At 35.7% G+C, this 27,205-nt stretch overlaps 1 long non-coding RNA gene across 3 annotated transcripts in view; it reads right to left on the minus strand.

Annotated features, from left to right (window-relative positions):
- The window catches only part of LOC107966900 (uncharacterized), a 570,559-nt gene extending 543,896 nt beyond the window's left edge, over nt 1–26,663 (minus strand). For all 3 annotated transcript variants that reach the window (XR_008537673.2, XR_008537675.2, XR_008537674.2), the window contains exon 1: nt 26,209–26,663. This is a non-coding gene — a long non-coding RNA (uncharacterized LOC107966900). The remainder of the gene's footprint in view (nt 1–26,208) is intronic.
- Between the last annotated feature and the right edge of the window lie 542 nt (nt 26,664–27,205).

Below are 27,205 nucleotides of genomic sequence, written 5' to 3' on the forward strand. Positions count from 1 at the left end.
CCTATCACTGGAAAATGTAAAAATTTAAAACACTTTAACTCCATTTACTACCATCCTATTCCCCACTTTGATTTTACACTACTGTATTCCTGTGTTTTAATTGTGTATTTTAAATACAAAAAATAGTGATACGTTAGTTAAATTCACTTAGATGTATGAAGATATGTAGCATTTTTGTTGCTCTTTCTTCCTTCTAGTATCTCTGAAATGTCACATTATCTTTTTATACTTTAAACCCTCACCTTTTGCATTATGTTTACTGAATGTCTGCTGCTTATGAGCTCTTCATTTTTTGTCTAAAATTTTCTATTTCATCTTTATTCTTTCAGAAATTATTACTGAGAATTATTCTTTGGAAGTTATTTGCTTTATTTCCATTGTCTATGCCTTTCATTATTTCTGTTGAGAAGTCAGCTGTTAACCAAACTTGCTGCTCATTTGAAAGTAATCTATCTTTCTTAGGCTGCTTTTAAGATAGTTTCTTTGTCTATACCTCTGGGCAATTTCTATGATATACTTCCTTGTAAACTTTGTTCTCTCTTCCTCTCTTCCTTCCTAACATTCTTACTTCCATCTTTCCTTCCTTTTGTAAACATATTTTAACTTATATAATATCTTTAATTTGTAATATAGTGTATTTCATCAGTTGTGGAAAGTTGATAGTGCCGATCTTGGTAAATATTACTTTTATAATTTCCCCTTATCTTATTGTAGAACTCAAATGATACAAATGTTAGAGCTTCTCACAATATTCTCTTTATCACCAATTCTACATGTTTTTACCATTTTATCTCTTTATGTTCTATTCTGATTATTTTTTCTAAACTATCTTTTAATTTCTTATTTTCTCTTTGACATTCTCTAATGTTACTATCTAACCACTGATACTTCATTTAGTTACTCATTTTCAGTACCACACTTACAATTTTGTCATTTTTAAAATAATTTTTATCTTTCCTATGGAAATAAAAAGATCTTAGTATCATTTTGACCATAGTAGAATAATCATTTAAAGTCTGAGTCTCTATACCTAGAAATCTGGAAGATTTATTTCTATTTTCTATTAGTTTTGCCATTTTTTGCTCATGTTGTTGGTCTTCTTGGGTGCCTGGTTATAGCATATAAAGTGTCAGATATTAAAAACTGTATTTAGCAAAAACTTGAATACTGGGATGATGTTTTTCATCTTATCCCAGTAAGCAAATACATTGGCTACTTTCAGGTAGCTGGTAACTAAAAAAATTTAGGTAACTTCAGATGTCATTTAGAGAACAAAATGAGTCACAGCAAAACTGCACTGACCTCAGTGTGTTACATTTTAAATGAAACTTGTAATCAGCAATCCAGATATTCTTAAACCCCTATGAGAGTGGAAGTGATTGAGGTTATCCAATATTTTACCCTCATCCCTAAATGGAAGTGGGATTAATGACTATACATCTTGGTTCTGTGCACTGCTTCCAATTTCTGTTGCTCTTAAAAACATGTTAAAAAAAGAAAGGAAAAAAAAAAAACATTCACATTCGCTGTGGGAGTTGAGTGTGATGCCTGTACAAGATTGCATTCTCCCTGCTGGAAAGATATTTGCTGTTCCATTGGTTCTCTGTGAGGTTCATTTAACACTGTGTAGCAAATCTCTTTATGTCCAAAAAAAAGATATGCCAGCCCTAGGCATATTACTTCAATAGAATGATTTATAACAGTTTAGGATCTGCAACTTAATGGAGTAAAACTTTTCTCACAATACCCTTAACTGAGAACCAAGTCTACATCAAAATGGTTTTCGTAAACCTCACACATTAACAAGCTTCATTACTTCAGAAATTTGATTTAGGATACTCACAGAAGCAAACAGTAGACCACAAGCTGCACTCAGCACTGCACTACTCGCTAAAATGAAGAGCAGTGTTTTACTGAGGGATGTCCTTGTTACCAAAGACCCATTTATTTACTGAGTGTCAATTTGAGAGAATTATAAGCACTCAGAGAGTCATGTCCATTTTGTCCATTGGGTGTCTCCATCAGCTGGTACATAGCAGATTTTCAACAAATTTCAATGACTGGCAGGAATGCCTTCCTACTATCTTCTATCTATCAGCCAGTAGAACAGACGTCCCAACTCACACAGAAGGGTGTCCATCTGATTTTTAGAGGCCTCCAGGAAAGGCATGCCACCACCACCCCTCAGAAACCTTTTCCATATCTCCCGGAGTCCAGCTGGGTCCCCGAATGCAGTCTGTTCACCAGCTGCTACTGCTTCCCACTTATCTGGCCAGAAATGCACTGGCTATTTTCCATTTCAGCAGGCTCACTCCTTAATCATTTCTAGAACAGCAAAGGGGGTGTTGGAAATATCCTCCCTAATCTCTCTTGCAATATTTAAATGTATCTAATTTCAAAACACTGAAAAGGTTAAAAAAAATCCATAAAACAACTCTTAAATAAATTCCATCTGATGGCTTGAAAGAATCTTTTCACAATGAATTCGTAAGAAGGTGAAAATAGAATTCTCATTTAATTTTTGCTAGTATGTCCAGATTTCACAATAGGATGAGCTTATTTTTGGCTCCAGATTTACATGATTGTTCTCCTCAGCATTTTCTTTCTTCTATTTAGGCAAAGGAAGTTTGTGGCTTGCATATTAGAATTGAAATATTTACAATTAATTTAAGTTGATGTAATAAATTTTAGTTCATTTAAGTTCTTATAATTATTGCCTTGTTGTAGAAAACCTGAGATCATCTGTCTATGAAATTTTGAAAGGCAACTCTAGGGATTTTCAGAAATAAATAATATATACGACATCTCAAAAGAAGTGTTAAAGCTCTTGAGTTACAGATTTCATATCTCAGAAATTTTAGTTTTTACTGGCAATATAACCTGTTTTGTATCCAAAAGATGATGAAACATAGGAAAGTTTTACTGCAAAAAAAATCACTAATTTTATCAACATCTTTGGTTTTTAGTTTTTTGGGTTTTGTTTTGTTTTTTTTTTTTTAACAATAAACGCTCCATGTAAGTGTAGGATCTCTACTTTGTTCATTGATGTATCCCAATCCCTAAAAGAATGCTGGGCACATAGTTAATGCTCAATACATACAGAAATGTGATTCTGTTTTTCCATTTATTTCTCAAAAGTGATTGATTGGAAGTAGGCCTTCACAAGATGGTGACCAGGCTTAGGAAGCTGTTTCCTAAATTTAATTTTATATATATCACAAAATCATAAAACAGTCTTCAAAGTTATTCTGCCAGTAGCATAAGGACTTCCTGGATGTGGGAATGCAGCTAAGTCCTGTGAAGCACTGAACTCTCAGAGGCAATCGGCCTTTGCATTGTTCACTCATTCCTCAGTGAATACCCTCTTCTCTTAGATAATAGCTCTTGATAGGAAAAGCCTGCATTTTCATAACTGGTATGTTGAACACATAACCCAGCAAATTTGATAAATGCAATTTTATTGCTTATTTCTCTCACTACTTTGTAAAAAATTTAAATTAAGTCAACAATGTCTTTTTTTTTTTTTTTTTTTTTTTTTTTTTTAGTATTTATTGATCATTCTTGGGTGTTTCTCGGAGAGGGGGATTTGGCAGGGTCATAGGACAATAGTGGAGGGAAGGTCAGCAGATAAACATGTGAACAAAGGTCTCTGGTTTTCCTAGGCAGAGGGTCCTGCTGACTTCCGCAGTGTTTGTGTCCCTGGGTAGTTGAGATTAGGGAGTGGTGATGACTCTTAAGGAGCATGCTGCCTTCAAGCATCTGTTTAACAAAGCACAACCTGCACTGCCCTTAATCCATTTAACCCTTAGTGGACACAGCACATGTTTCAGAGAGCACGGGGTTGGGGGTAAGGTTATAGATTAACAGCATCCCAAGGCAGAAGAATTTTTCCTAGTACAGAACAAAATGGAGTCTCCTATGTCTACTTCTTTCTACACAGACACAATAACAATCTGATCTCTCTTTCTTTTCCCCACATTTCCCCCTTTTCTATTCGACAAAACCGCCATCATCATCACCGCCCGTTCTCAATGAGCTGTTGGGTACACCTCCCAGACGGGGTGGCGGCCGGGCAGAGGGGCCCCCCACCTCCCAGAAGGGGTGGTGGCCGGGCAGAGGGGCTCCCCACTTCCCAGACCGGGTGGCCGGGCAGAGGTGCCCCCCACCTCCCAGACGGGGCGGCGGCCAGGCGGGGGCTGCCCCCCACCTCCCGGACGGGGCGGCTGGCCGGGCGGGGGCTGCCCCTCACCTCCCGGATGGGGCTGCTGGCCGGGTAAGTCAACAATTTCTTTTGCTCTGAATGTAAGATTGGGTAAAATCCTTAGTTTTTCTTTTTACTATTAAATAATAGATATCATATAGCAATTTTATATCACAAAATATCAGAAAATGTAGCATGATCTACTAATGAGAATGAGACCAGTTAGTGCATTCACACGCATTTCAGTCTTCATTCAACGTTCATACTTCTTCCTCTGTCCCAGTGCCACATTCAGATGCAAACAAGAGAGACCCCTGCCTGGATACAGGGCCTCGCATACCGAAAATCATATGACCTCATGCATTTATTAAAGAATGTATGTGTGCCTCTGTCATGGAGTCTGTCACTCAGTGCTGGCAAAGCTTGATCCATAGCCCTAAACATCCACTCTTGTGATTAATACCATTCAGGCCACAGTGAAGTAGTTTTCCAAATGCCAGGACAATTTAAGAGTTGTATCATTACTGATGTCAGAGATGAACACTACCTGGGATTGCAGGGAATGTTTACACAATAGAAATGCTTGAGTGGCCAGGAGCCTCCCAGCCCTTTAGGAGGCTGAGGCGGGTGTATTATCTGAGGTCAGAAATTCGAGACCAGTATGGCGAACATGGTGAAACCCTGTCTCTACTAAAAATATAAAAAAAGTAGCCAGGCTTGGTGGCGTGCGCCTGTAATCCCAGCTACTCGGGAGGCTGAGGCAAGGGAATTGCTTGATCCAGGGAGGTGGAGGTTGCAGTGAGCCAAGATTGCACCACTGCACTCCAACCTGGGCGACACAGCGAGACTCCGTCTCAAAAAAAAAAAAAAAAAAAAAAAAGAAAAGAAAAGAAAAGAAAAGAAAAAAGCTTGAGTCAACTAATATCATAAATTAGAAACATCTTCCTAGAAGCATTTGATAGACAAGGTTTCTTCTACTCGCAAATACTATTCTTTTGTTGGCCATAAATCTGTTATTAACATATTTACAGGAGATTATATTTGGGTCACTTATCCCTTCTACTCCAAGGCCACCCTGAGATCTGAAAATGGGAAAGAAAGAAATTTCAGGCCAACCGCTTAACCCCTTCCTTTCCAGTAAGAGAAAATACAATTAATTTGTCAAATATTTTCTCTCAAGAAACTATTAACATACTTGATTTTTTTACATAATGAGGTGTTGCTTTCCAGTAGTGCCAAATTTCTATTTTCTTGCCTTCCTTCACATTCCAGTCAATGCCGGTAGAAGTATTCATTAATTTAAATGGCATTTACAAAAGCCAGTTATGCATAGTGAATGAGGACTGTTTTGTAGTAATAAACAGTTCAGAATAGTCTTAAATGTTCAACTGATTGATGGATAGATGATAAAGAAATGAACAGATAAAAATGGATCTAGCATTTGTGAAACGTAATGCCAACCCTTCACAATATTGTATACCTCTGGATATTTGAGAATAAAAACATAATTTATATTATATCTTAAAATATTTTATAAATTTTCCACTATAATGACAATATATTATATTAGGCCCATTACAGTATTTAACATAACATATTATCATAATTTCATTCTTATTTAAATAGTTTTAATAATTTTATTACCTTAAAGTTGCTACAGTCAGCCAAGTGAAGCTTCCCTGAATTGAAGTAATAATTTAAACACACAAAAAATCTGTCCATTATAATTCCAGAAAGGTTGTCTAATTTGACATTCCTATGAATACATTGTTTTATGTAATATATATATATATATATATATATATATACATACATATATATATATATTTTTTTTTTTGCAAGGGAGTCTTGCTGTCACCCAGACTGGAGTGCAGCAGCACAATCTCAGCTCACTGCAACCTCCACCTCCTGGGTTCAAGCAATTCTCCCGCCTCAGCCTCCTGAGTAGCTGGGACTACAGGTGCCCGCCACCACACCCTGCTAATTTTTTTTTGTATTTTTAGTAAAGGTGGGGATTCACTCTGTTGGCCAGGCTGGTCTTGACCTCAAGTTATCCGCCCACGTTGACCTCCCAACGTGCTGGGATTACAGGCATGAGCCATTGCACCCAGCCCGTGATAAATCTTAAATATGGCAAAAAAAATTAACAATTTTACCAAAATAGAGGAAATAACTTATATAAAAATAGATAATATGTAGATAGTGTTTTTATTTTTAATTATTCATCCTAACATTGCTAGCCCAGCTTCTGAGCACCCAATCATGAATAATGGTAGTTAATTCTATCTTCTTTGATCTTGTGCCATCTTCCAGATAAAATCACAGATTTAAACACATTTGTTAAGTATAATCATCTTACAGAATTTGTCAAAGTAGAAGAAGAAAACATTTTATTTCACAGTTAACTTGACGTATAGTAACTTTTAAATATTTTGGCCTATGTAACTGCGGTTTTTGCCATTTAAAAGTAATTGTATTATATGCAGAACACACATATATGTGTGTGTGTTGATGCATGTGTGTGTATATATATAAAATTATGTATTTGTGTGTGTGTGTGTGTGTGTGTGTGTCTAATGAAATCTATTGTAAGGAATTTGTTCATGTGATTATGGAGGCTGAGAAGTCTCGTAGTCTGCTATCACATATGGAAACCCAGAAAGTCAGTGATGTAATTCAGTTCAAGTCTGAAGGCCTAAGAACCAGAAACCATCGATGGTGTAAGTCTCAGCTCAAGCAGTCACGCAAACAGTGAATTCAACCTTCATCTGCGCCTTTTGGTAACTGGTATCTATCATATTGGTGCTATCATAATACTCAGACACAACTGGATTTTAAAATCCTATTACACCTGTTAAAAAGTTAATTATTAAATTCATTTGACACTTTATTCTAATGTTAATGTACAATATATAGAGTCATACAGTGATAATGCTAGAAAAGCCCTTTGAAAATAATTAGGTTTCTCAGCAAGCATTGCCTATCAGCAGAACCCAGGGAGCATTACAAAAATACTTATGAGCAGGCCCCAATCCTAGAGACTCTGACCCTAAAGCTCAGAGGGGGACCTACACATGCAGCCTTTTTCATGGTGTTTGCTTGTTTGATAGTGTAGTTATTTCTCATCTGGCAAAAGTCACACAAGTAGGAAAATATTCTGCCAAAAACAGTGTTAGAAGAAATCAGTAAATTAAAAGAGCAGGACAGAAATTCCCCATGTTGCTTTAAGATAGGAAAACAAGCATGTGCTGAAGAAATACAGTAATTCTTGAGTCTATAAAGAAGTCATTGAGTACTAAGGCTGTCAGCATTTGCAGTCTCACCAGATGAGTAATTCTCCTGGCTTGTGGCTCACAGGACAAATTAGCTGTTACAATCTACTAATAAAGTAATACCTGAATGCTAATTTAGAGAATTTGATTTGCAGTTAGGTTTCAGTCATTTTTCTTTTCTCATAATAGTAATATCATAGGTGAAGACAATGTACATATGTGCATTACTAGAGGGACATGAAAGGGACCCATAATGGAGCAAACACTGAAGTTCTTAAAATGAATACATTCTTACAGTGAAGCGTATGTGCTCTCTTCCCAACATTCTCAGTAAAACAGCAGTTTTTCTCAGAGAATTAAAAAAACTATGCTCAATAGCTTACAGAACAACCCACATTCTTGAGCTCATTTCCAGATGTACCAATTGTCTGTCTGACAGCCCAAAATCCTAGAGATGTCCCTAGCTTGTTTGGCAAACTTTATTTTTAATGAAAGCTGACAGATTTCACTTATAAATGGTCTTAATGATAAAATGTAGCAAACTTCAAACTAGTTAATATTAATATTAACTTTCAGATATTTACAGATGAAAAATTAATATCAGTCAGCCCTGATTTCTATTCTTCACAAATTAATGATTGGTGTCCATTCAGTCTGCTTAGGCAGACACTTTTATAATCGTGGAAACTCCAAGTTGGAGATAACTTTAGAGTCCATCTCTCCAGCCTCCTACTCAATGCTGTAAATGTGACAGACACGTTCCCCAAAACCTTCTGTTCCGCAAAAGCACACATTAAAATAGTATTGGGGTACAAAGCGGCTAGAGAGACTGTTCAAACCCAAACAAGGCAGAGGCTGCTGAGTAATGGAAACAGGGAAAAATCTACAAAGATCAGGAAGACAAAGGCAGAAGAACACGAAGCCAATGGTATGAAGGGGAGGCCAGGGGGAAACAGTTGACCTGGACAGCGCTGCACTTCTCTGTGGCCTATAGGTTCACTGTCTCAGGTGTGCTTTGCACTGCTTGGAGGCAACAACAATTAACATCCTTAGAAAAATCACATGTGAGTCATTCAATTTTTATATGTAATGACACCTTCCCCCTGAAATTAAGGGGGAATTGAGCATGTACTGTCCTAACTTGTATTAAACATATTATAGGCAATGAGGTTACATAGAGAGCCCTATAGCATCCCTTACAAGTACTCTTCAGCCTCTGCTTAAACATTTCACAACTGTTTTTGTGAGCCCTTGCCAAAGATGAACAACTCTAGCTATCAGAGCTCTTTTGAGCCAAAATGTTTCCCGCATGACTGTTGGTTTCAAGTGCATCCTCTGCAGTAGCACAAAATACACCATCCTTTTCCCTTGAGAAAGGTTTGATTATTTGAGTAGAACTTCTTTCTCACATGTGTTAACTTCTGTGTGTGTGTGTGTGTGTGTGTGTGTGTGTGTGTCTGTATCTTTTGAATGTGTTTCATAGCTTTAGGTTGGAGAGAAAGCAGTGCTGAATGAAATTACTACCTAGTCTGTTACAGTTTATCTAAAACTGTGATTACGATAACTTCTTGCTTAAGTCTACGCTAAAATTTGTCTCACAAATCTCTCAAACAATAAAAAAGGAAACTCCTTAAACTGTTGCTTAGTGATTCTTAAACTCAAAATGACTGAGGCGTGTGATATGCCACTCTCTTGAGTTAAGCACCTGACACTTCATCTACTTTCTGAGTAGGGGGGTGCTCCCCAACCCAGTCATCCTGTGCAGATCTTTGGCAAATTCCTGAATTTGCCAAAAGTTACTTCCATTTGGTTCTCTCCATTTTCCTACATATATTTAATCTCTCCCTTGATGAAATCACCCACTTTCAACTGAGGAAAATAGCCCAAGACATTCATTCACTCCACAGATATTTCTTGAACACCTACTATGTATCAGGACTGTTCTAGGCACTGGAGATAGAGAACAGAACAAAATGGAAGAAGAAAAGAAAAGAAAGCAAAACATAAAGGCTGCCCTCATGGAGGTTACATTCTAGTGAAGGAAGTTAAAAATAAATAAATAAGGAAATGAAAGGATAGGGGCATTTCATCAAATGTAAAATCCTATTGGCTATTAGATGCATCACAGTTTTATGCATCTTATGAACAATTAAACTGCAATATTCTATAGACTGTAAGGCACATCTCAATATCAGAGCTGTTCACATGTGAAAAAGTTTAGCTTAAAATGAATGAAATACATTACAATGGATTAAAAATGCAGTCAAGGACTTTCATGAGTTTGCAATTTTAAATAAGATGATGAGTCCCAAAGCTCAGTTACCTTCTGCAACTTTCTCCTTCATACTGGACATTGCAGCCTAAAGATCACGAGGGCATCCAAATTCAACATATCCCAAACCTGCTGCCATTAAAGACCTGAAGGCTTCACTGGGGATCATATAGCTTTTTCCTCCCTCTTCATTAATCAGAAAGTCCTGTCCATTTTAACCCTAAAATGTTTCCAATCTCCTCCATCTCTCCTAATCAGTGTCCCTGGTTTATGACTTCACTATCTCATATTGAGTCTTATTACATTCTACTACCTGGACTCCTTGGTTGCATTATTTTCTCCCCTCTAGAATCTATATTCCATAATGCTATAATACGTATCTCTTTGTAATTCAGGTCTAATCAAGTCACACTTATTTTTTTAAAAAGAACGCTCATATGCTATTTCTTGTTTCAGTAAGAAATTTCCATTTCCTTAGCACAGCAAATATGATTCCTCACGGTAGAACTTCAACCTATGGCTTGAGCTCACCTCAGCAGCTTCTATTCCTCTTGCCTCTCAACAAGATGCCTCAGCTGGGCCAAATTATTGGCTTTTGTCCAAAATGACATTTACTTTCCTACCTTTAATCTGTTCATGCTGTTGTCCTTAACTCAAATCACTTCCCTGTCACCTCCCCCCACACCCTCATGAATGTTTTCCTCACAATTTCTTTCACCTACCAAATCACCTCAGATCATCTGCTCTCTGTCTACTCCTAGGACCTTTATCATACTGATGTTCACCACAATTGATTATACTTTCCTGTCTCCTTCATTAGATTGCACATTCTTTGAGGGTTTCTATTTTTTTGTGTGTTTTGGAATCAAAACCTCAGATTCTGAATCTTGATTCCAATTATCTGAAAATTATATGACCTAAAACTTCTTAATCTCTCTGAACCACAGTTTTCTTATCTGTAGAAATGGTAGAGAAATGAGGATAAAATTTGAAAACAAGGGGAAATTGACCAATCACAGAGAGTATGAGGGTTCTTTATTTTAATAAAAGTAATTTCCAAATGGGCTTTTTAACCCATGGATGTTTGATGTGTAGAGGCAGGAGAGAGAGTGAAGGGAAAAGGTTAGGTGTACCCTGTGTAGTAACATTTCTATGTCTTTCATCAAAGACATGTTATCTAATCTAAGTACTTTTGTAGACTTTTAACTTTTTAACCTAGCAAAATAGAAGAAACAAGTTTTTCAATAAAAAAAGAAAATATAAAAATAATATGAATGCATTCAATTTTTGACTCAAAGTAAAAAAGATATATCAAATTTAATCAAGGCAAACATTAAAAACAAAGCTATAAATAACTTAATCACTAGATAATTCATAGATTGATCACATCAGTGGAAAAAATATACTATTTGCCAACATTTTTGTATGTAATTATTAATAGTATATAATTAATTAATAGTATATAATTACCAATGGTATATTACATTAATTATACACTATTATATATTTATGTTTGCTTTTAGCATTACTACTGATAAATTATGATACGCGCACTCTTTTTACAGTTTGGTTTAATTGTATAATCTAGTCCTTCACAGGCTATTTACTCATCGGCACTATATTAAAATCAGATATAAGTGACATGGATTTGTTTTTTCTTCAGGATACTAAAATGGTATGCTGGCCTTATCAGCAAGGACAACAGTGTCATGACTGTCATGTCCCTTATCATGACATCATGCCTTCTCAACTGTGTTTCCTAAAAATAAGCTGTTGAAATAGAACATAACAGTTTCACCAATTTTATGGATAATTTTTAGTCATAGTTATTTTTAAATTTGCTTTAGATTTTAAATCAACATAATACATACATCTGGTTTTAAACAAATAAAATATCAAGTTTTATACTGCAAGCAAATAGCTTAATCCCCCATAAGAAACCTCTGCTATATCTGTTTTAAGACTCTCTGGGATTGATTACCTTCCCATCTATAAATAAATGTCTATATGTACTATTTGTGTTCGTTAGTAATTACATGTGACTGCTAAGAACCAAACAGTAACTTAAACAACCTAGAAACATGGGCCGGACACAATGGCTTATTCCTGTAATCCCAGCACTTCAGGAGGCCAAGGCAGGCAGATCACTTGAGGCCAAGTGTTTGAGACTAGCCTTTCCAACATGGTGAAACCCCATGTTTACTAAAAATTCAAAAACCAGCCGGCGTGATAGCACATGCCTGTAATCCCAGCTTTTTGGGAGGCTGAGGCATAAGAATTGCTTGACCCAGGAGGCAGAGGTTGCATTGAGCTGAGATTGCACCACTGCACTCCAGCCTGGGCAACAGGACAAGACTCTGTCTCAACAAAAGCTCCCAAAACCGAAAAAAACTAGTAGCATCTATACTCACTGTTAGGAGCTGACGTGTGTCTCCGCAAAATTTACATGCTGAAATCCTCATTCCCAGGACCTGAGAATGTGACTGTACTTGGAGATAAGGTGAGGTGACGAAGGTAAAGTGAGGTATGACTGGTGTCCTTTTGAGAAGAGATTAGGACATGGAGAGGGACACCAGAGCTGCGCACGCACAGAGGAAAGAGCATGTGAAGCCACCTGCAAGCCAAGGAGAGAGGCTTCAGACAAACCCAACCCTGCTGCCCCCTTGGTCTTAGACTCCCAGCCTCCAGAACTGTCAGTCAATAAATTTCTGTTGTTTAAGCCAACCAGTCTGTGGTACTTTGTTGGCCATCCTAGCAAAGGAACATACCACACACATTATTTCCCACTCACATAACTTGCATTCCGGAAGCTGGTATAGTAGTTTGGGGCTAGTCTCGTGGCTTGAGACAAAGCTCTTTCATCTTTCCTGCTTTCGCTGTCTCTACTAATTGATTTTCATGTTCAAGATGAACTTTTCATCTCAAGGTCTCAAGGTACCTATTGAAGCTGTAGCCAGCAAAGCACATTCCAGGCAGGAAAAAAGCAGAAACTTGATAACTTGATAACTGTTATAAAGCCTTCCTATAGATCTTTTTCCAATTTGAAAGCTCATTCTTTCTCTCATGTATGTCCACTGTATTCAAGCTACAGTATGAGATTTGAAAAGGGGTGTAGTTTAGTATATTCTATCTAGACGTCTAATAAACATTAAATAATTATAACATTTATTCCCATAACCTTACAAATTATGAAATGCAGCTATAAGATATGACAATAGGCCTAGAGACGGGTTTTTCAAGTGCAAAGGGAAAGCCCTCGTGGCATTCCCTTCAAAATTGACATTGCTAATGCTCAAGACCTTTTGCGAAACTCTTTAAAGAGAAGTCTCTTCCTTTTATAGATCCAACCAAAGGTCTTGCAGTGCCCCCAAGAGCTCAATTTTTCTCCTTTTCTGCTATGATATCTTTCAACAAGTCATTCTTCACAAAGATATTCAAAAGCTATTCTGGTACAGCAGCTCCAAAAGGGTGGATAATTTCTACCCTTTATTTCAGAATTACAAAAATCTGGTCTGTGTTAACTATGCTAGTGTCTCAGAGTGCAGTTGTCTCTCACCATAATATCTGAAATATTCCATAAGGATAATGGGTGTGAATAAATAAAGGGGGGGAAAAAAATCTAAGATTTCCTCCAAAAAAGAAAATATTGCAAAAAGAGCAAAAAAAAGTACAAAATCTGATTTACTACATATTACATGGGGGAAATCATTAAAATATACATTCTCTTGGTTTACCAAAATTGGTTTAATATTCCACATAACAATAGAATCATAAAATAACTTAAAAATATTTACTGAAAGTATTATATAATATATCCAAGATATGTTCCCTCGAAGGTATTACATATTATTGAAATTATTTAATTCTTATACATACTAATTCTATATTTTCAAGTAATTTTAAACCATATTTATAAAAGTTTCTGAGTTTTTTCCTATGTAAAGACATATTTGTCTCTTTCTCTTTCTCTCTCTCTCTCTTTCTCCTTCAGGATGGAAAACAGACCATATGAGAGACATATTTTGAATCTAATATAAAACTAATGATCTAATATATTTTAAATTATTTGATGAATTTTTCATATATTTCTTTATGAAGAGTAATAAACATAATTAAGAATTTTGTTTACTGTCTGTTTTTATATGTAAAATGTGTTTATTTTTTCTACCACAAAAGAACTGAATATCGCCAACATTTTAGATTACCACTAAAATATAAGAGAAATTAAATTATTCACTAAATTTGAACTCGAACTTCTGGCTAATAGGACGATGTGCATTACATATGTGTATGCCTGTCTATACAAATGGTGTGACCATTTATATAATGAAAATAAGAAAACTTGCAACAATAAAATATTATAATTTGTAGTCAAATGTTTGCAAGATGGTCAGCTATGGAGATAGGTATTTTAATATTTTTTTATTGACTAGAATCCTACTTAAAAGTATCAGATTTTTATGTCAATATATACCTGCATAGCATTTGCAAGGAACTGGTCATCTAATAAAACTTCACCACCAACAATACAGTCAGCCTCCATATTCATGGGTTCTACATCCATCAACTCCACCAACTGAGCATCAAAAATATTTGGAAAAAATAGGTAACTGTGTCTGCACATAAACATGTACAAACTTTTTCTTGTCATTACTGCTTAAACAATACAGTATAACAACTATTGACATAGCATTTACATTGTATTGAGTACTATTAGTAATCTAGAGATGATTTAACATATACAAGATGATAAGCACAGACTACACATAAATACTACGCCATTTAAAATAAGAGATTTAAGCACATGTGGATTTTTATATCCAAGAGGTCAATGTAAAAGTGGACCCCCACAGCTCAAACCTGTGTTGCTCAAATGTCAACTGTATAAAGATTTCAGTCTATCAGGTATCTCTGCTTTCACATTAAAGCTATCCATATATTCATATATTGTTTTATTTTAAAATATCTGTTGTAAACCCATCATTTTTCAGCCCTAGGGCTAGGTTCCTAGAATGCAATGACCAATAAGACTCTTGTCATAGAGGTTGGAATTTATTGCATGAGATGACTATAAAAAAAAAAACAGATTTTTTTGTAATATGTGAGCTTTGTATCATAATAGAAAGGAATCTGGTTCTTTGAGATTACAGAAGACACTAACCTAGTCTAGGGATCAAGCAAGGCTTCTCCAATAAAATACCACCACCTGAGTTCTGAGGTATGAGCAACTGTTAAATAGGAAAAGAGAACTAACAGGGAGAACATTCTAGATAGAGGTAATGACAAGTATAAAGAGCCCAGGGAAGGAGGCAGCATAGTGAATTTGAGAAAGTTCTGAAAGGGTGCCATCATAGCTGGATGCAAGGAAGCACGGGAGGAAAGAGACAGATTAAGAAGACAAGGAGGAGCAAAGCCACCCAGGACCTTGTAACTGAGATGAGAATTTTGTTCTATCCTCAGAGCAAAGAGAAGCCATTGCACAACATGAGTCACATTTGTGTTTCAAAAGGAACAGAAAACAGTAAGGAAACTTTTGTTGTAGTCTAGTGACAGCTGATTATAGCTTTGGATATAGTGGTGGCTGTGAAGACGGAAAAAAATTGAAGAGACGGTCCACCTATTCTATGTGCTTGGGCATTTTTCTAAAAAAATCAATTGACTGTCATGTGTGGCTCACTTCTGGGCTCTGTTTTCTATTCCACTGGTCAATTTTTATGCCACTGCTGCCATATTTAGTTGCTACAGCTTTGTAGTATATTTTGAAATCAGGGAATATGATGCCTCCAGCTTTGTTTTTTTTTTTGCTCATGACTTCATTAGCTATTTGGGGTCTTTTGTAGTTCTATATACATTTTAGGATTTTCTTTCTAGTTCTATTATATGACATTGGAATTTTGATAAGGATGCACTGAATCTGTAGGTCTCTTTGGGTACAATGGAATTTTTAACAATCTTAACTCTTTCAATCCATGAACATGAATTATCTTTCTACTTAGCTGTGTTTTTCAATTTCAGTGTCCAGGTATTTCACCTCCTTGGGTAAATTTATTCCTAAGTTGTATTTGTAGCTGTTGTAAATGGGATTAATATCTTCACTTCTTTTGTATAGTTTGATACTGTACAAAAACTACAAATGTGTGTGTTGATTCTGTAGCCTGCAACTTTACTGTATTTAATTATTAGTTCTAATAGTTTTTTGTGATCTCTTAGGGTTTTCTATAAATAAGAACATGCCATTAGCAAACTGACAGTTGCACTTCCTCCTCTCTTACATAAATGCCTTTTATTTCTTTCTCTTGCCTAATTACTCTGGCAAGGACTTCTAATACTATATTGGATAAAAGTGGCAGGACTGGGCATCTTTGTCTTGTTTTAGATCTCAGAGGGAAGGCTTTCAATTTTTTGCCATTGAGCATAATGTTAGCTGTATTACACTAATAACTTTATCTACCTTCATCCATCTTGAAATTTAAAAAATCTATTTGTGCAAAGAACCATTTACACCTGGGGTATATTAACATCCTGTAAATTAGTGTTCTGAAGGCTACACTTAAGAAACGATGGCCTAAGGGAATAAAGGGCTATAAATCAGATATGCCACCATGCAGATCATCTGAAAAATAACGTAAGATTTTTTAACGTGTCTAGCGTCACAAATTTTCTCACTAGATGATATGCAAATATTTCTCTAAATTACTCTTCAATTTTATTTCTGGCCTAATACTTCAGTTACAATTACAGAGACAATGCAAAACCACTCAAAATTTAGGAATATTGCTCTTCTGGTATAAGTCTCCACATGTTACACTTCTTGTCACCTTTCTTCCTTTTTTCCACATTCTGCTTTGGCCTTAATGATTCCTGCGTGAAACGAGAGAAGTGGAGGTAATTCCACTTGAAAATAAATATGCTGCCTTACCTTATTCTGGATACTTATGTAGTTTACAGGTATAATTATTCTTCTACACAAAAAGATCACTCCTCTCCTCCTCATAAATGAAGGCAATAGATTTTACTTGCAAGAGTCACAAGATCACCCTTCTCCTAACTTCCTAACATCCTGTCGACCAGCAAAAATTTTTTTGCCATTTCATTTCCTTGTACTAAAGCTAATCATAGTGGTTTGTCCTGTTTTATGTTTAAATTGTTATCTTCTAAAGTCATCAATTATTTTTTAACAAAACAACGAAAAGTCGGTATTCTCACCTTTTTATACACTGTAATCAATGCTGTTAGAGACACATGAAATTTGCAGAATTCCAAACACAATGTTGCCTTTTTATTGGCAAAATGCAATTACACAACTAATTGGCTGTTATATTGCAGTGTGATACATGCTTGGCCCACACATCTCCTCCTGCTGGCAATGCAGGAGTTGGTCTACTTCTGCACCCCCTTTCAATATGTTTAATTATTTAAGCCAAGAGAATGGTCACTCAGTGGATGTGCTTGGCAACTCTGAACCACAGATGCTGGGCTCTCACGTTTATCTTTTTTCCAACAAGAGCAATATGGAAACAAGTGCCTAATTTCTTGGCTACAAACACATCAAGCTTCTCACTAGGCCCAGTTGCTGTATTTTGTGGCAGCCACAAATTTACGTTTGTGCTAAATGGCTGATTATCACTTCTGATTATTTTTGATGATGGGCTTCTTGTGGATTGATTTTAATTGGAAAGATTTATTTTGTTGACTAATCCTAGTGCTTTATCCATTTTATACTCTAGTTTATTATTTATTGTATATGTGCCGCTTAATTTTTGCCATGCTTCAGAAGTAATGAATTAAATACAAAGTAGAGAAAATGTGTAACATAACAAAATGGGCATCTGTTATTAATTTACTTCAAAATTAATGTACTCCTCTAAACTTCCATACTTTTTGGTGTGAAGGGCAGACACTGTCTTTTACATGAGAGATCATCTAGGCTAGTTTTAAAAAGAAAGGATGCAGAAACACATTATTACCAAAAATACCTGATGGCCATAGCTGAACCTCATGTTAGAATAAACCAATTATAAAAATCCGAAATGTTAACCCAAGAAAAGAGTAACTAATCTGGAGCTTTTCACATGTGGGCTGTGATGGAGTGAGTGCACCAGCTACAGAAAGTGGTGCAGACACACGCACTAGAGGAGGAAGTGACATGGGGGAGTATCAGATCATATTTTTATGAGAGGCCACCCAAGCTTGAAGGGGCTTGCATACCATCCTGAGGAATTTGGACTTTATTCTGATTGCATAAGCAGTAAAAACCCCCGAAAGTTGTGGTAAAAAAAAGTTTTTAAGATAACTTTTTTGTTTTAAAAAAAAAACATTGACAGTATGGGGGACAGATGGGTTTTAAGGTGACATAAGCAGGAGACACTCCAGTGGTGAAATAATTTCAGTAGGACAAGATAGAGCTAATAAGGGCTTCAGTTAAGACAACGGTAGTGAAAGAGATGATAATTAACTGAGTTTCCAAAAATATTTCAAGAGAAAAATATGGATTACTGAGGACAGCTCGCTGAATGCTTTTCATGACAGTCTTTTCCTCCCAACTCCATGCTAGAACAGCTTGAAGAACAGAAACTTAATGTTAGACCAAGAAATAAGTGAGAGCATTTCTAAGGCCTTAAATTCCTGAAAGGAGAGAACAGGAAAAACCTTCCAATTCTGGAAGCCTGTTAGAGAACAAGGGAGGCAGCTTGAGCTTGCTGGCACCCGTGGTCTCAGAGGAAGAGTGCCCTGCCAGTCTCCACAAGATAAGTCTGCCCTCCCCACCACGGCCCACCCCACACCCCCACTCCTTTAACCAGAGAGGCTTGGGACCTGGGAGCCAAAACTGGAAGGGAGAATTCAATTCTCACAACCTTTTTTCAGTTGAGTTACTAGAAAAAGATGGAAATAATATTAATTTTGGTGGCTTTGGCTTGATCCCAAAAGCCAACATTAGCTTTGCTCCCTAAATAATTCTTGAAGCACATGGAAAATAAAAACACAACTATAAATCATTCAACAATTAATGAAAAACCTAAACCAAAAGAACTTTAAAGCCAGACATTATTTTATTTAAAAAGAAAGACTGATAAGGAATTATGTATGTAACATGAGAACAAAATTATTATGTAAAGATAAACAAAAGAAGAAACAGAAAATTAGGAAAGTGTTTTCAGATGAAATAGAAAAGAATAAAGATGTAGTCCAAAATAAGTAAAACAAATCCTAGCTTTTTAGCAAAAAAAAAAAAAAAAAAAAAAAAAAAAAAAAAAATCTCTTCACAAGCCTGATAGAGCAAAAAGAAAAATCCAAATAAACAGCTTTAGGAATATAGATATGTAAATCCAGAAAGTGTTCCAAGTATCAGAAAAGAATATTCCATGCAATTTGATGGCATTAAGTTTGAAAATCCAGAAGAAATGCTAAATTTTATTGAAAAATGTTATTTGCAAATTTGACCCAAAAATGTCAGAAAATCTAATAAGGCAGTGATGGTGGAAATTGGAAAATTTTCTTTAAATATCTAACAAAAATAGAGAGGTCCAGCATTAAGTTTTGCAGGTTATTTCTATTACAAGTTAAATAACATTAATCTATCTATGTCTTTTCAACTACTGGAAGATATCAAAATATAGTAGGTTCCAAACTCATTTTTAAAAATGTTCACGTCTCAATTCCAGCTATTTTAAATACATATATTTATAAGTGAAATTATAAATAAAATATTTCTCATAAGATTTTAACAAATCAAGTTTAATATGATATATCAATATACCATGACCAAGTAGAGTTTTCTAGAAATGAAAGATGTTTCTAAGTTATGATTTTAGTTGTAGTTTATTAAATTATTATATCAAAATATAAAGAATATGTTACACAAAATATAAAACTTAGCTACCATTCTCTTATGTTTTCCAAGTAAAATAAGAAGAGAATGGCTATTTCTCTATATGACAATGGCTTTTTTAAAATGTGTAAATCACCATATAAAATAGCACATACTTGACTATTTCTGTTCAAATTAGTAATGAGAAAGAGAAGACCTAGAAATCACAAGATATATAATTAAAAACTAACAAGCAGTCACCTTTTAGAATTCTAAGACATTTTGAAAAAGTATCTACATACATAATAAATATGTAAAAGTCTGTACACTTTCTGTAGCAGCAAGAAGCACTTTGAAATGTAAATGGAAAAAAAAGAACTTAGCTCCATAAGATCAAAACCAAAAATAAAAAAGAAATAAAAGAAAAGAAAGGTATAAGGTCTGATATGAAGATAATCACCACACTTTAATAAAGAATGAAAAAAGGCTGAGTAATTACAGAGGAAAATGCCAATCCTACACAAATTAACAATTTCAGTCAGAAACTCAAATTGTGATTTAACTGAACAGAATGATTTTAAAGTTTACATGTTAGACTATAAGTGAGAATTTTAAAGAATAATTTGAAAAAAATGAATGACAGTGTCAGATAATTCTATTTATTTTACAATACATTTTTGGTTTTGTGGCTAAACAAATATGACAGCATTCCAACTCATTTTTCAAAACTTTCATGTTCCTAAATTCTAGCCATATCAAATATATACAAAAAGTAATTTCATTAATATAAATATGAAACTTCTAAATAAAATTTGAACAAATCAAGTTTACTAAATACAACAACATATCATGACCAAATGGAGTTTTCTAGAAGTGGAGGATGTTTTGACATTAAGAAACAGGTAGTTACAAGCCATGAAACACAACTCTGGCAAACATAAATGGAAAAATAATTCATTAATGATATCAGGTGGTACCTATCTCGGGGAAGGCAATAGAATGGGTTTGGAGGTATATATGCAAACAGGATCAGCTTCCAAACCATATGAACATGGGTTCCAAGAAGAAGCCACGGCTACAGTAACTGCAACAGACACACCACAGGCAAAACTGAAAGAGGAGGACAGGAATTTGTGAGTAGGCCTGCAGTGACCTGGACTGGCATAGCAAAAGGCTATATAATAGAAATAAAAATAATCCAGAAATATATAAACCCTGGAGAGGCACTGAAACCTTTGAATAATTTTAGTCCCAAAAATAGAATTAAGTTGATACAGGATAACCAACATCCCCCAATGCCTGCCAGAAGCATAAATATGCGTCTATATCTCCAGAGAAATACGTCATTCTAGGACCAAAAATCTTTCTTCAGTTACTCACACGCTCTATCTAGCACCCAATCAAAACTAAGAATGCACGTGAAAAAAAGACATTGTGACAGAAAGCAAGAAAAAACTCATGGGCACTAAAAACAGTTACCCGAAAAGATTATACTTTGAAAGAACTATATATAACATATATTCAAGAAAATAAGGCATAGGATTAACACTTCTAGCAGAGAACTAGGAAAGAAAAAAAATAACTGAAAGGGAATTTAAAGAACAAAATTACCAATATCAAGAGTTTAAGCGTAGATTTAGTAACACTTAGAAATAACTAAAGAATTAGTTAATAAAAGATAAGTTAAAATATCTAAAAATAAAGCACAGAGAAACTTACGGAGGGAAAACAAAGAAGTATCAGAGATACAGCAACAGAGAATATCTAACAACTGATAATTTGAATTCCCAAAGAAAGAGGGAGAATGAGGAGAAACAATGTATTAAGAAATTATGTTGTTAACTTCTCCAAAACTGACAAAAGGTATCAAGCCACAGATTCAGGAAGTGTATATATATAGCAAACAAAATTTTAAAAATTCTATATATGCATATTTAAATTTCTGAGAACTAGACAGAGTGACCATCTCAGAGCAGCCAGGAATATGAAGACACATCACCTTCAAAGAGTGACACAAACACTGATAACTAATCTCTCAAATGAAAAGATGGGAGTCAAAAGACAACAGAACAATAACCCTGAAATAAAATTACTGTCAAATAAGGAGTCCATACCATGAAAAAGATATCCAAAAGTAAATTAGGGTAAAATAAAGAAATATTTAGATAAACCAAAACTGCGAGAATTTTCCACCAGTAAACCTTTACTGAAGAGGATTCTACAGAGAGAAAGAAATGATCCCAGATGGATGTTCACAGATATGAGAAAAAAATAAAGAGCAACAACAAAATGCATAGGTAGGTGAACTGAAATGAATATTGGGCATGGCAAGCAATAATAGTAATGAGGTTTTCAAATGTTAAATATACAAATTGAAATGTGAAATAAAAATAGTAATTTCTAAGAGTATGAAAGGTAGAGTTAAAGTGTTCTAATATTCTTGCATTACCTGGCAAAAGGTGAAAGAATGTTTATATTAAACTTTGACAAGTCAAAGATGAATAGTTGTTATTTTAGGGTAATCACTAAATAAATAGTAAAATATGCGTACCAACCAAACATGAGGGAAAAATGAATATTAAAAGAAATACACAGTTGATTAACAGGGAGAAAAGAGAAGAGAAAACAGGTAGGACAAATACAAATAAAACAGTGCTATTGGAGATTCAAACCCAAATATATCAGGACTTACATAGCTCTCAATGAAGGACTGCAATAATGAAAAGGTAAAGATTCTTAGGCTGGATAAAAAAAAAAAAATCAAAACCCATCATACATGTTTTAGAAGTAAAACAGCTATAATTAACAGCAGAGACCAAGTAAAAACATGTAAAAAATGATAGATATTGGTATAAGTATATTAATACCAGACAAACTAGATTCAAGGTAGAAATCATTACTCCAGAGAAAGAGATATTTCATAAACATTAACGTTTTGTCAACAAGTTGTAAGTCTAGATATTCATATACCTAGCAATATGGCATAAAATATAAAGCAAAGATTAATACCTAGGAGACTCGGACTAATTCAATATGATAATGAGGGGTTTTAATACACTCCTCTCTGTACAGACAGGACAGACAAAATAAATCAGACATGATATAGAATCCTTAAGCAACAGCGAACAAGTTTGACCCACTGGAAAATGTAGAGCACTACATCCATCTTCTATAGAATACAAGTTCTATTCCAGTGTACATAAAACATTTTTAAAGTAATTGACTATATAGTAGATCACAAAGCTAAGGGCAGCAAATTTCAAATGATTAAAAATATTTAGAGTACGTCTTCTAGGTATAGTACAATTAAGATAGAATTTAACCACAAAAAGATCCCTTTAAAATGCACCCCCATATTTGGAAACAGAAAAACAAATATCAAATTTCTGAATTACCCATGGTTCAGGAAGAAATAAAAATCAAAAAATGTTTTCAAATGAATATAATTGATGTTAATAAAAAGCTTTTGTGTGCAACTAAAGCTTTGCTGTGAGGGAAATATACAACCTTAAATATCTGTATTAAGAAAGAAAGAATGCTGTTATTATCTATCCAACACTCTTAAATTAGGAAGGTACAGATGAATGACAAATTTAAAATTAAATTGTGGAGGAAATAAAATACAAAAATCGAAAATGAATAAAATATAAAGCACACACAATAAAGATAAGCAAAGTTTAAAATGGTTTACAGAAATGCCTGATAACATTTATAATTCTCTAAAAAGTTGATTAGATGGTGAGAAATTACCAAAAAAAAGGAAATTAAAAAAGGCGTCACTAGGATGAGACAGAAATTTAAACAATTATAAATGGATATGAAGAACACACGATACCAATAAACTTGAAAATTATTTCAAATCATAAAACTTCTAGAAAACACGACTTACTAAAACTGGCAAAAGTAATTAGGAAACCTAAACATTGTTGTATTAATATTAAATACATTAGCCCTCTAACTACAACATTTCATAAAACTTCAGCGTTTTAATGATGGTTCTCGAGAGACAGGACCACTAGGATAGACAGAAGGATGAGACAGGATTGTTAAGAAGTGGCTCACTGGATTCTGTATGCCGAGAAATATCAGCATAAGCGGAGAAAACTCAGCATTGCCACTCTGCTAACTGGATATTCAAGGGAGCGGGTTCAGGCCAGGTCCAAGGCCTCAGGCAACCTCTAAGCCAACGGTATGGCTCTCATCTCCAGGCCTCAGGCCCTAGGGCCCAGGGCCGCGGTGCCCAGTCCCTAAGATCAAAGGCAGAAGGAACTGGAACTCTGGGGTTCAAGAGCCGGAGAAGTATAACCTGGCACCAGGAGAGTGGGAATTCACCCTCTTCTGCCTTGTCCTTCCATCTAGGCCACAGCTGATTGGATGGCACCTGCCCACATGGAAGGTGGATGTTCCCTAACTCTGTCAGCCAATTGGAAGGTGCCCGCCCATATTGAGGGCAGATTTTCCACTCACTCTGTGCACAGATTGGTTGGGGCTCGCCCACACTGACAGCAGATCTTCCCTAATTAAGTCCCGGGACTTAATGCCAATCTACTCTGGAAACAGGCTCTCAGACACACCTGGGGCAGCCCACGCATTCTAATCAAATATCAAACGACCTGGGTTTCTTTTTCGGTAAAAGAGAAACCCACCAATAATAGTACTTTACTAGCTATCTCAGTGTCTCCTAATTCACTCGAGTTTACACTCCAAGTCAACCATCACTATCAGTCTGTGGCATAAAAATATAAAGACAGATGAGAAAAGGAAGGTAAAATTTAATCCTAATATTGAATATGGATTTAAATATCCTTTAAAAATTACCAAATTAAAGCAATAAGTATAACAACACATATAATCAACAGATTTATCAAAGAATGGGAAGTTTCATGTTCATTGTAATTGCAACATAATTCACCACATTTACAGGTTAAGGAGGAATCATAATTTTATTATCTCAACTGCTGAAAAGGCCTTTGATAAAATTCAATATCAGTTATTGATTTAAAAAAACAACTAAAATTAAGACTAAATTTCTTCACTTGGATCTAGAAAAAAACCTAGAGGGGTTGTATAAGCAACCATTCTTTCCAACATTTAGTGATCACTGTAGCCACTGCAGTAAGTCAAGAAAGAGAAACCAAAGTTATGGAGGTTTGAAAGTATATTAAAATACTCATATCTGCAGATTGATATATTGTATCAAAAATAATCAGTAGGCCACTTATTAAAAATAATGCTAGTTTAGCAGTTTTGCTAAATACCAAGGTAGTACAAAAATCACTTGTATTTCATATTTCAGAAATATATAGGCTATGAAAAACTTTAAAGATATTTATCATTGCATCCAAAAAATCAAATATGTAAGATAAAATACAATGAAATATATAGAAGACTTAGACAACAATTTACATTACAATTTACACAACATTATTGAGGGTAATCAAAGAAGACCTAAATCAATAATAGTACATATCATATTTAAATATTGGAGAACTCAATAATGCAAGACATGCCCATTTTTCCCAAATCAATATACATTTTGAACGTGATTTCAATCAAAATCCAAGTGTGTATGTTGACATACGTGTGTAAATCTATGAAATAATCCTAAAAAAGATGGAAAAGCCAAAAATGTAGGGGGAAAGGCGTAAATATCAAAATTTGTTTTAAAGTTAAACTTATTAAAATCGTATATTTTAAAAAATATACAAATACATCTATAAAATAAAAGACCAGATCCAAGCATATATAAACCATTTAATTTTTGATCAAGAGGGTGCCACTGAACAAGTCTTTTAATAAATGAGGTTGGTCCGTTGAGGGGGAAAAATGGACCTTAATTCTTACATCACACCATATACAGAAATTAATTACAAGTGATTTCTAGATCTAAATCTGAGGCAAAATAACAAAACTTCTAGAATTAGAATACAGAAAATATCTCTATATCCAGTAAGAAAATAATTGCTAAATAAGGTACAAAATGCAATAGTCATAAAAATATTTAGAAATTGAACAACAAAAAGCCAGAATGTCCGTTTATCAAATGGTACCACTAAAAAAGTAAACAAAGGCCGGGCGCGGTGGCTCACGCCTGTTATCCCAGCACTATGGGAGGCCGAGGCGGGTGGATCACCTGAGGTCAGGAGTTCTAGACCAGCCTGGCCAATATGGCGAAACACCGTCTCTACTAAAAATACAAAAATTAGCCAGGCGTGGTGGCGGGTGCCTGTAGTTCCAGCTACTCGGGAGGCTGAGGTAGGAGAATGGCTTGAACCCGGGAGGTGGAAGTTGCAGTGAGCTGAGATCGCGCCACTGCTCTCCAGCCTGGGCGACAGAGTGAGACTTCGTCTCAATAATAATAATAATAATAATAATAATAATAAGCTGCAGAATGGAAGACGATAGAGTAAGTCCTCACTTATGTACTAGGTTCTTGGCCACTGCAACTTTAAGTGAAACTAGGTATAAAGAAACGATTTGCCCATAGGCTAGGTGATATCAACAAGAATTAAGTGCCTACAGCATATTTCTGGTTGCAAAAACATCACCAAACTTCTAAATAAAGACCCGAAACACTTCTGGTATTAAACACTGGAACAAATATGAGCTATTCGTATATTAAAGAAAGATTTTAAAAATCAAGCAAGATATTTACCCATTTGTTCTAGCTTGGGATCGCGAGTAGGCCGAGCCGGTCCTGGCAGCTCAAGGTGCCAGGTGGCACCCAGTCCTGAACAGGACACCGTTCCATCACAGGGAGCACTCACCCACACACCTGTTACAGGTAGTTAGGCAATGAGCGGGGCAGGAGAGGGCTCTCTCCCACCCGCTAGGAATGTCAGGTGACATCGTTCAGCAATTATCGCATTGCCTCTCTAAAAATGATAACTGGGCAGCCAGGGAGAGAAAATCTCCTCAAGGTCCACACCTGCTAACATTACAAACGTTCATTGAATGCAGGCGCCAGGGAGAGGCAACTTCCTCAGCCCGCCTGTTAAGAGACAAAAAAAAAAAAAAAAATGGCGAAGTATCAGCTTCCGGGGACACATTCCATCGGAATAGGGGAAAAAAACCTCAGAGGGGCGTCTGGGTAAGTGCCCTAAAAACAGTGCGCATGCTCAGTTCCCAAGGGTGAGGTGGGCACAGCGCATGCGGAAAGCCCATCTTAAAGGGAGAGTCTTGGGAAAGAGGCGAGCCTATAAAGTCTCAGGAGCAAGGTTAAAGGCCTCATCTTTCTCTCTTTTCTCTCCACCTTCAAGCGCCCACTTGGATCCCTTCCAAGCGGTCTTTCCTTTCCTTCCTGTTCTAAAGGCTTTTTAGTAAACTTCCATTCTTACTCTGAAACTTGCCTCATTCACTCTGATTTATGCCCCTCATTCCAATTCTTTCTTCTGAGGAGGCAAGGACTGAAGTTGCTATGGACGCATATCAGTAATGGGGTAACTCGGATCTCTGTCACCACTGACACACCCACACTCACTCAGACTGGGACTGTTCAGTCTCGCCAGTTCACTTAATGTGCACATCTCTGGGAGGTGGGGGATACCAGAGTGCCTGGAGAAAACCCGTGGCGGCGTGGGAGAGCGTTCTAACTCCACATTGTGGCCCCAGCCGCATCAACATTGTAACAAAACGACATGGAATGAAACAAC

Source organism: Pan troglodytes, chromosome 8 (assembly GCF_028858775.2).
Source record: "Pan troglodytes isolate AG18354 chromosome 8, NHGRI_mPanTro3-v2.0_pri, whole genome shotgun sequence".
In the NCBI taxonomy this organism is placed as follows: domain Eukaryota; kingdom Metazoa; phylum Chordata; class Mammalia; order Primates; family Hominidae; genus Pan; species Pan troglodytes.